This window comes from Ceratotherium simum, chromosome 9, assembly GCF_057802395.1.
Source record: "Ceratotherium simum simum isolate JZ-2026a chromosome 9, ASM5780239v1, whole genome shotgun sequence".
Classification (NCBI taxonomy): domain Eukaryota; kingdom Metazoa; phylum Chordata; class Mammalia; order Perissodactyla; family Rhinocerotidae; genus Ceratotherium; species Ceratotherium simum.
Window position 1 is genome coordinate 33224306 of NC_141908.1, and position 10603 is coordinate 33234908.

Here is a 10603-nt window from a genome sequence, read left to right on the forward strand (position 1 = left end):
GAGAAAGCTTCAGAGTCCTTAGCAGGGCTAATAGAAGATATGTCTCTCCTGAAGTCAGTCAGTAAACCTGGAAGAGGTGACTGCTACTTCAAATTGAAAACAGCAATACAAGATTTTAAGGAACATGGAAAATCAAGGAAACATGACATCACCAAAGGAACACAATCATTTCACAGTGACCAACTCCAAAGACATGGAGATCTGCAATTTACCTGATAAAGAATTCAAAATAGCTGTTGAAAGTTCAATGAACTACAAGAAAATGCAGAAAGACAATTCAATTAAATTAGGAAAGCAATACATGAACAGAATGAGAAGTTTAACAGAGATAGAAACCATAAAAAAGAACCAAACAGAAATTCTGGAGCTGAAGAATACAACGAATGAAATTTAAGAAAAATGCAATAGAGAGTGTTAACAGCAGAATAGATCAAGTAGAAAAAAGAATCTCTGAAGTATAAGATAAGAGCTTTGAAATTATCAAGTCAGATGAGAACAAAGAAAAAAGAATGAAAAAGATTAAAGAAAGCCTGTGTGAACTATGAGGTACCATTAAAAGAAACAATCTGTGAATTATTGGTGTGCTAGAAGAAGAAGAGAGGGAGAAGGAGGAAGAAAGCTTATCTAAAGAAATAATGGCTGAGAACTTCCCAAATCTGGGGAGAAATTTGGACATCCAAGTTCATGAAGGTAATAGGTGACCCCAAAATTCCAATCCAAAACAATTTTCTCCAAGACACCTTATAATAAAATTGTCTAAAATCAAAGACACAGGGAGAATTTTAAAAGCAGCAAGAGAAAAAAAAAAATTCTGTCATACAAGGGAACCTCCATAAGGCTCACAGCAGATTTCTCAGCAGAAACCTTTCAGGCCACAAGAGAGAAGGATAATATATTCAAAGTGCTGAAAGAAAAAATCCCTGCCAACCAAGAATACTTTACCCAGCAAAGTTGTCTTTAGAAGACGAGATAAAGACTTTCTCAAACAAAAGCTGAGGGAGTTCATCACCACTAGACCTGCCTTACAAGAAATGTTGAAAGGAGTTCTTCAAGCAGAAACAAAAGGATACTAATTAGTAACATGAAAACATATGAAAATGTACAATACACTGGTAAAGGTAAATTTAGAGCTAAATTCAGAATACTCTAACACTGTAATAAGTGGTGTGTTAACCACTTAACTCTAGTAGAAATGTTAAAGGACAAAAGTATTAAAAATAACAACAGCTACAATAATTTGTTAATGAATAAACAATATAAAAAGAGGTCCATTGTAACATTAAAACATAAAAGTGAGGGGAGTAAAAAGATGGGTTTTCGCATGCAATCAAAGTTAAGTTGTTTTCAGATAAAACAGACTGTTTATGTAAGCCTCACAGTAATGACAAAGCAAAAACCTATGGTAGATAGACAAAAGACAAAGAGAAGGGAATCAAAGCACTATGGAAAATCATCAATCCACAAAGGAAGACAGCAAGAGAGGAAGAAAGGAACAAGGGAACTGAAAAAGAACCAGAAAACAATGAATAAGATGACATTAGTAGGTCGTTACCTATCAATAATTAAATTTAAATGCATTAAATTCTCCATTCAAAAGGCATGGAGTCAGGGCCGGCCCCGTGGCATAGTGGTTAAATTTGTGCACTCCACTTTGGCAGCCCAGGGTTTGTGGGTTCGGATCGCAGGTGCGGACTGACACGGCTTGTCGAGCCGTGCTGTGGCGGCATCTCACATAAAGTAGAGGAAGATGGACACGGATGTTAGCCCAGGGCCAGCCTTCCTCAGCAAAAAGAGGAGGGTTGGCAACAGATGTTAGCTCAGGGCTGATCTTCCTCACACACACACACACACACACACACACACAAAAGGCATGGAGTAGCTGAATAGTGAAAAAAACAAGATCCAACTATGTGTTGCCTACAAGAGACTCACTTCAGCTGTAAGGCAAAGATATGGAAACAACCTAAATGTCCATCTTAAATGAATGGCTAAAGAAGATGTGAGATACTCACACACACACGTGCGTGCACACACACACACACAGAGGAATATTAGTCAGCCATAAAAATAAGGAAAACCTGCCATTTGTGACAACATGGATGGACCTTGAGGATATTATGCTAAGTGAAATAAGTCAGAAAGAGAAAGACAAATACCATATGATTTCACTTATATGTGGAATCTAAAAAAGCCAAACTCATAGACCAGAGACAATGATGGTTGCATAGGACTACGGGGGTGGGGGAAATGGAGAGATGTTGGTCAAAAAGAACAAACTTCCAGTTATAAGACAAATAAGTTCTGGGGATGTAATGTACAGCATGGTGACTATAGTTAGCAACACTACATTGTATATTTGAAAGTTGCTAAGAAAGTAAATCTCAAATGTTCTCATCACACAAAGAAATAGTAATTAGGAGCTGGCCCAGTGGCATAGTGGTTAAGTTTGCACTCTCCGCCTCAGTGGCCCAGGGTTCGTGGGTTCAAAACCCGGGTGTGGACCGGCGCACCACTCATCAAGCCATGCTGTGGCAGCATCCCACATACAAAATAGAGGAAGATGGGCACAGGTGTTAGCTCAGAGCCAATCTTCCATGGCAAAATGAGGAAGATTGGCAACAGATGTTAGCTCAGGGCCAATCTTCCTCACCAAAAACAAAAAAAAAAAAACAATAATGATATGAAGTGATAGATGTGTTAACTAATCCTATTGTGCTAATGATTTTTGCAATAGATATGTGTATCAAATCATCACATTGTACACCTTAAATGTACATATTATATATCAATCATATCTCAATAAAGCTGGGAAAGAATTATGTATTCGGTATTTACATTATAAACATCAATGCAACAACAAAAACAACAAAAAGAAATCAACTCTTTCTTAATCATCTAGTATTAGAATCACCATCCAGGTACATACTGGAACTCAAAAAGATGCATGCTGAATGAATAAACTCAATTGACACATATATAAAATCTAAGGAAGAAAGAGGAAGGGAATTCCTTACCTTCTCTGCCTCTGTAATTCGGATTACCTTACCCATCCACCACCTACCATATCTCTTTGTATTATTGGAAGATTGGCAACTGTGGCTATGTAAGAAAAATGAGAATGGAAAGGGAAACAACTAAAGTTATATAAAGACACACTAAAAAGCCAGAATAATTTACATCTAATTGGTATAAAAATTTGTAATATCCAAGTTGTATTTTTTTTACCTTTTTTTGCATGCTTTTTCAATTTATCCTAGTTATCATGATAAATTGGTAACTAAGGAGTTAATAATAAAGTGATTAAAAGGCTGTGGCAATTAAAAATCTGGCTTATTGCAGAGTTTGCATTATTGCAGACCCCTCTGTGACAAAGCAATTTCCTAACAACAACTTTAGTCTCACTATATAACTCAACCACTGATATTTTCCTAGACTCAAGGAGGCTAACACCTAAATGAGGAAGCCTATTCATTCCCTGCAGATCAACCAGTCAATCAGTAAAAGCAAGCGCCCTAAAAGAACGTCATATGTGGCAAATGAGTGTGCTCTTGGTCCCTTCAGATCAGTTTTTCTTAATTCAAGCCTTGGTTTATTTGTTTTTTGCTCCTTTGATTTAAAGCAGATAACGCAAAAATTGAGACTGAAATTAAATAATAGTAATAATAAGTATTATTATGATGTTATTAATAGTCATTATTTTGTCACAATATGAAACTACCTTCATTTTAAATCATGCATTCCAACAGTTTACCCCTCAGATAAGGTTATGTTATTAATTTGGTTAGAGAAGAGATATAAGGGGTGAAGGAGGTATATGTAGACGATATTTTCTTCTCTTTGCCTGATGTAGAAATGTACTAGCTCTATTTGGTACTAGAATGTAGAGGGGAGATGCCTGAGCTGTTAATCTGCTTAATAGTATATGTATTTGCTCGTTTATTTTTTGAACAACTTTATTGAGGTATAATTTGCATACTATATAATTCATCCATTTTAAGTGTACGATTCAACGATTTTCAGTAAATTTACAAAGCTGTGCAACCATTATCAAAATCAGGCTTTAGAACACTTGATCCCTCTAAAAAGATCCCTCGTGTCCATTTGCAGTCACTCCCCACCCCCTGTCACCACCTCCAACCTCAGGCAACCACTTAGCTGTCTCCGTATGTTTGCTTTTCTGAACATGTCATATATAGAATGTTTACGGAATCACACAATATGTGTTCTTTTGCCTATGGCTTCTTTCACTTAAAATGATGTTTTGAGGCTTATCCATGTTGTAGCATGCATCAATAGTCTATTCTTTTTCATTGCTAAACAGTATTTCATTATATGTATATACCATATTTTGTTTGTGTTCAATGGATAGACATTTAGATTATTTCCACTTTTTGTCTATTATGAATAATGCTACTGTGAATATTCATATCCAAGTCTTTGTGTAGGCATATGCTTTCCTTTCTCTTGGGTAGATTCTTAGTGGTGGAATTACTGGGTCATATGATAAATGTATATTTAACTTTTTGAAAAACTGCCAAACTGTTTTCCAAAGCAGTTTCACCATTTTACATTCCCATGAGCAATCTATGATTCCAATTTCTCCACATCCTCATCAACACTTGTTATTATCTGTCTTTTTTATTATAGCCATTCCAGTGGATGTGAAATGATATTTCACTGTGATTTTAATTTACCTGAGATTTAGTGACCAAGGATGTTGAGCATCTTGTCAAGTGCCTATTAACAATTTTTATATCTTCTTTTGTTCATTGGATTTTTAACATAAAATTATAATATCCTTAATATAGAATCATTGAATTTTAGAAGTACAAAAACACTTCAAAATTATATGATCCAACTTGTTTATTTTAGATATAAGAGAAGTGAAGAGTAGAGATACAGAGTGCTTTGCTCAAGGCATAAAAAAAAAAAAACTTACGGTAAACCGGGACTCCTAATTCTGAATTTAGTTGAAATGTAGTTATACCATGTTTTCCCATCCTTCACTTTCCCAGCTATAATTAAGTCATTCTCTACTACAGTTATTAGTGAAAAGAAACTAACAGAAAGACAAAATTGTAGACTCCTTGGGAGCAAGTATCATGTCTTATTCATCCTTGTGACTCTCTTTGCACCTTGCATTGTCTCTTACCTATTGGAGGTGCTTAATGAATGGCCGTTGAATGGAATTAAATGGAAAAGCATTAATGAAGCCTCAGCCCACTCAGGATTATATCAAAGTCAAACGCAATGCTATTCCTTGAATATATTGGGCATACTCTGGATTTCATAATATTATATGGCCTAAATATATTTTTTTAATTCTGTGGACACCAACAGTCATAGAGTTATTAATTCAAAGTGATATATCCTTGAGTATCTGCCTCTGAATGATCTGGAGTGTTTTAAAGATACAGATGCCCAAGTCTCCCTCCAGACTTACTGAATCAGAATCTCTGAGGGTGAGGCCTGGAAATCTGCACTTCAAACGTCACCAGAAATTCTTACGCACCAAAAGAAAAGAAAAAGGAGAGCTGCTGATATAGCAGATATTGTATGACATATTTTGGGACTGTTGACTTAAAGGCATTAGGTAGAACAAGGAGTGGTGACTTAGAAGGGTTTCTTGTGCTGGCAAACCAAAAGAATGCCATAACTGCTGAGCTCCTTACCATAACCTCATAACCTGCCGATGAGAAGCCATTAAGAAGTTGTGGTCACTAATCCATAATCAATTCACAAAAACATTAAGGGACAAAACACTCCTTGATTGTGATGGGCATTAGTGTAAAATGCCTTGAAGGGCTCTCTGCTCCATTTCAGTTCTGCCTACACCCACAGCCCTGTTCCAATTATCTGGAAGATGAGAATTTACAGGCAATATCAATTTTGATATGTCTGCATTGGCTTGTGTTAGATTTAAGAACCTTGTGCCACAACCATATCTAAACAGTCCGCATTGAAATTTATCACCTCCAGCAAATAATCAGGCAGAAAAGAATAACGTAAATGACTAAGAACTAACTGAAGCAAATGTTCAGAGAAGGTGGATAAATAAGATTTGTTGAATTTCTATCTTTGAGCTTGCTACTCCTCACCCAAACTCTGGCATCAATATTGTTAACGGAGCATTACGTGAATGTGAATTGAGCATTTCTATTCAGGCTTGCTCAAACTAGAACTTACTGCGCTCTGACAGGAATGCTCTTCCCCTACTCCTCATGGCAGCTACCCTAAGTAAAACTAAGTCTCTATCTTTCTGCTGCCCCCACTGACTCTCTCCCATGTTGCATTTTCTTCAATCATGTAGCACATTGTATTTTCTACAGATGAATGTAAAAATATTTCCCATTCCACCTGCTCTACTGCAGTGTGACTTTGCCACTCACCCATCAAGAGGTGGAATCTATTTCTCAACCTCCTCTTGAATTTAGATGGACACTGCAATTGATTTGACCAATTGAATACATCAAAAACGACATTGTACCACTGCCATGATCACCCTCAACTATTCTGACTTTGTGGTTTTTGGAAGCCAGACACCACCTAAAAAATGTGACTGCCATGAGATGGCCATTTTGTGAGAAATCTATTAAAGTAACCAAATTGGGCCCAAGATGGAGTTGCTCATGCTAAGCCCCACATCAGCAAATCAAAACTTAATTAAGTTTCTATGCTCAGCTCTCCCAAAAAAAGAAAGGCCTAAGTCAACCAATCAGCACTTGCCTGCTCAGCACACTTTACCTGATCCAGCTCCAAGACTTCCCTTTGCTCCATATAAGGAAAGTAACCTTGCAATAGTGAATCAGCACATGCCCAGTATAACTTCCTGCTGCTGCCCATTTCGGTCTATAAAAGTCTCTTGCCCTGTGCAGCTCTTCAGAGCTCCTTTCTGTCTGCTAGATTGGATGCTGCCCAATTCATGAATCACTGAATAAAGCCAAGAAGGATCTTTAAATTTTACCCAGTTGAATTTTGTTCCTTAACAAATCCAAGCCACCTGGAGAAGCCCTGGAGGATGAGACCCCATGTGGCAAGAGAAAGAGGCCAAGATCACCGAGACATTACACATGTGAGCACAGAAGCCGTCTTGGAAGCGCTTCCAAGACCTCCATGTCCGGAGGTCCCAGCTGATGCCATATGGATCAGAGATGCACACCCAGCCAAGCCTGGCCCACGTTCCTAACTCCCAAAATCAAGAACAAAACGAAGTGGTTGTTTTAAGGTACTAAGTTTTGGGGTGATTTATTAAACAGTGAAGGATAGCAGAATATGCCACTTCAGAATTTGCCCCTTTGGCATAAAGATTATTCTGAGCTGATTATTTTTGAGAAATAGCAGACACTGGAGAAGCTCTGAAAACAGAATAAAAATTACACTTTTGTAAGGGAAAGTTACATTTATAAAGGAAATTTCCATTTGTAAGGGTCTCTCTCTCTGTACCAGGAAGAGAAGGATGACCCTAAATCACAAGAGAATCTTATCAATGCAGAAGGCACCAACTTAAATCTACATACCAAACCTTACCCTTGTTTACTGTGTTTTTCCTGGTAACCTCGTATAACTGGTTTCTGCTCCCCCTCAACATGTTTCTTTCATCTTTTGCTGAAGATGGACTTTAAGTTAGTGGCTTGGGCCACCTCGGGGAGTTACTCAGTTTCCCTGGATATCTCTCATGTATATGTGAGGTACACATGTTAATAAACTTCTGTTTATCTTTCCTTTGTTAATCTGTTTTTTATTACAGGAGGTCTCAGCCAAGAACTCAGAATGGTTAAAGGAAAATTATTTTTCCTCCCCTACAGCAGTAATAGATAACTGGAACGAGATGCTTAACGTTACGTTAAACTATTTAACTTATATATTTGTTTACTTATATAGTGTCTATCTTCCCCCACTAGAATGTAAGCTCCAATCAAGCCATGGGTTTTTTTGTCTTATTTATCACTGTGTGCACAGGGTCTGAAATAATGTAGTTGTTCAATAAATATTTGTTAAATCATTATTGAATGCATTTTCTCCCTGGAGACTCTGACGGCAACTAATAAAGTACTTGGGCTGGTACTCTGCTTGTGCTAGTTTTTCTTTCATTTTTATTGGAGGCGTTTGTCTTTGTGAGGAAATACGTGTCATGCAAAGTCCAGAAAACATTGGCAATGTAGCATCACACTGATCAATTGCAATTTTCAAATGTAGAAGCAAGAGAAGTATTTCCTGAGGCCACCAGCATTTAATTTTCGGTATAACTCCTGAACTCCCACCAGAGTCACAAAGTACAGCAACCAATATTTCCTCTCTGGTCACTGCAATGGCTGATGTGGGGCCACACAAAGGGAGCGAACTTAATGTATTAGCTGGAGAGGGAGTATGCTTTCAAGGATAAGAAAGGAACTGGATCGGAAATACCAGAAAGAGCTTGGGTTCATGTTTTTTATGTTTTCAAGGTCCTCAAAGTCCTTCGCTGACTTAGGATTTAATTATCCCAGCATAGTATGATTTTCTCCATTGAAAGCCTCATATTCAAGTCTCTTCATCTCTTTATATACAATAAAAACCTTAAGAACGCCAGTGGTTTTGTCTCTTGTAGCAAATTAAGTGTTAAAAGCCATCCTAAATGTTTGCAAACTTGAAGTTGGAAGCTTTCCTACAAAGCATATTTATGCACCAAATGTGTTTTTTCCACAAACAATTTCTCTGCTTCTATAAGTACCCAGTAATAATAGACACATAGTTTCTCCACTCCTTTTGTTTGTCTACAAAGTAGGTGAGAATATTAAATGGCAAGAGAACTGTTGCTTTGCCGAAAAAGCAAAGTCCGTTTCTTCCCAAATATCAGGAGTTCACTTTTCCCAGCATAGGGTGGGAAGCAATTACAGACTTAGAGATACGCTGCTCCATGCTCTGCACAGATGTCGTGGGTAGATGAATGTACACGCCTTGTATACAGCCATTAGCCTAGAAGAAAAGATTGATAATGGCAACGAGAATGTCAGCAAGCCTTTTGTTTGCCCTTCTCTGTTTTTCTATGAGGTTTTCTTCATGCTTTTCCCTTCCCTTACAGAGCGTTGTAAACGCGTTTGGCATTTGGTGCTTTTGTCAAGGATTTTTCAGATTTTCCTTATATAGATGCTAATCATTTACTCTCATAATTCTCTTTAAAATTTGCAGCCTTCTAATTTAAGATTTAGTCTTTAAGTTGTGCATGATACCCACTAACGCAAATTCACATTGTTACCATGTTAAAATTCCCTACTCCAATATTTTATAATTGTATTCATGAGTTTCTTTACCTCCATGTCTCAGTTTTAAAACACATCATTCTCAACACAGAGTACAAACCTTCATATGTATTAAATGAGTCAAACTACACCCTCTGCCAATATCAGCATGATACCAGCCCTCCCACCACACCTACATTGAGCAACACGAGAACCTAAGCAATCCTCCTGAGTTCCCAGCTGGAGGTGCAAAGAGAGATTCTTGTGGTTGTGTCCATGCAGAATGAAACTATTAAAGAGTAAAATACCTGAGCTGTTTCTGATTGCAGAAAGATGACTGGGTCATTAGCAAGAGATTCTTACATTCACCTTGATCATAGTTTTGCAAAGTGCTCTTTTCCTCCCCTAAAGTAATATGATGTGATGCTTATTAACATCACAATGAAAATACAGGAACAAAGCAAGAGACCATCAGAGTCAACAGCGGGCCTGTGTTTTGTAATAGCCCCTGCACCCAACTATACAGGATCTATCTACATATTTGCTCCCTTGATAGTGGAACTTGACATCTACATTGCTATAAAATAGGGGACTAGTTTTCAACTTGCATCTGGAGGTTACAGAAGTTCTACCAAAAGAGGCAAAATTTAAATTGCCTCTCCCCCTGCCACAAAGGGGCCAAATAAGAGAGACAACCATCCTGCTAAATGGTGTACTCTGAGTAAAGATACAGATGGCTGCAGAGCTGTAGGAAAGAAGGAGAAAGGACTTCCAGGAAGACTTAACAAACAGCAGGAATTTTATAGGAGGCATTGCAGGGGAGCAGAGGTTCCTGATTCAAGAACATGGCATCGACAGCTTGAACATGAAAAAGAAGAGCATTAATGCCTCACAGTAGCATCCCTAGAACCTAAAAATTTAAGAAAACCAGACTGGTTCAGAACAGAAATTATTCCCTTAACTACACTTGATTGCATGGTTTTACCTATTTCTTCTAATGGGACATTGGAAATTAACATCACACCTCCACTTGTTATCATTAAAAGTTTGTGTAGTATAATAACATAATTCTCATTCCATTAAATGGTTTCATTCATTCTCAGACAATTTTTTTATATTATCTTCATGAAGTCATGCGTTTTTAAAATCCTCCAGATATCTGATGCCCAAAGTGAGAAGGCTAGATAAATAATCTCTCTTAGATATCACCGTCATTAGAAGGAGTATTTATATCTACCAAGAATTTGCTACATCTCACTTGCAAGACCGACATCGGTTTATGAGACACAGATGCCAGCTTAGCTCACACAAATCTATAAAAGAACAAAGATCATAGATTGAGAATTATTGTCCACTCCCCTCTCAATGCACAAGTCTAATTGAAA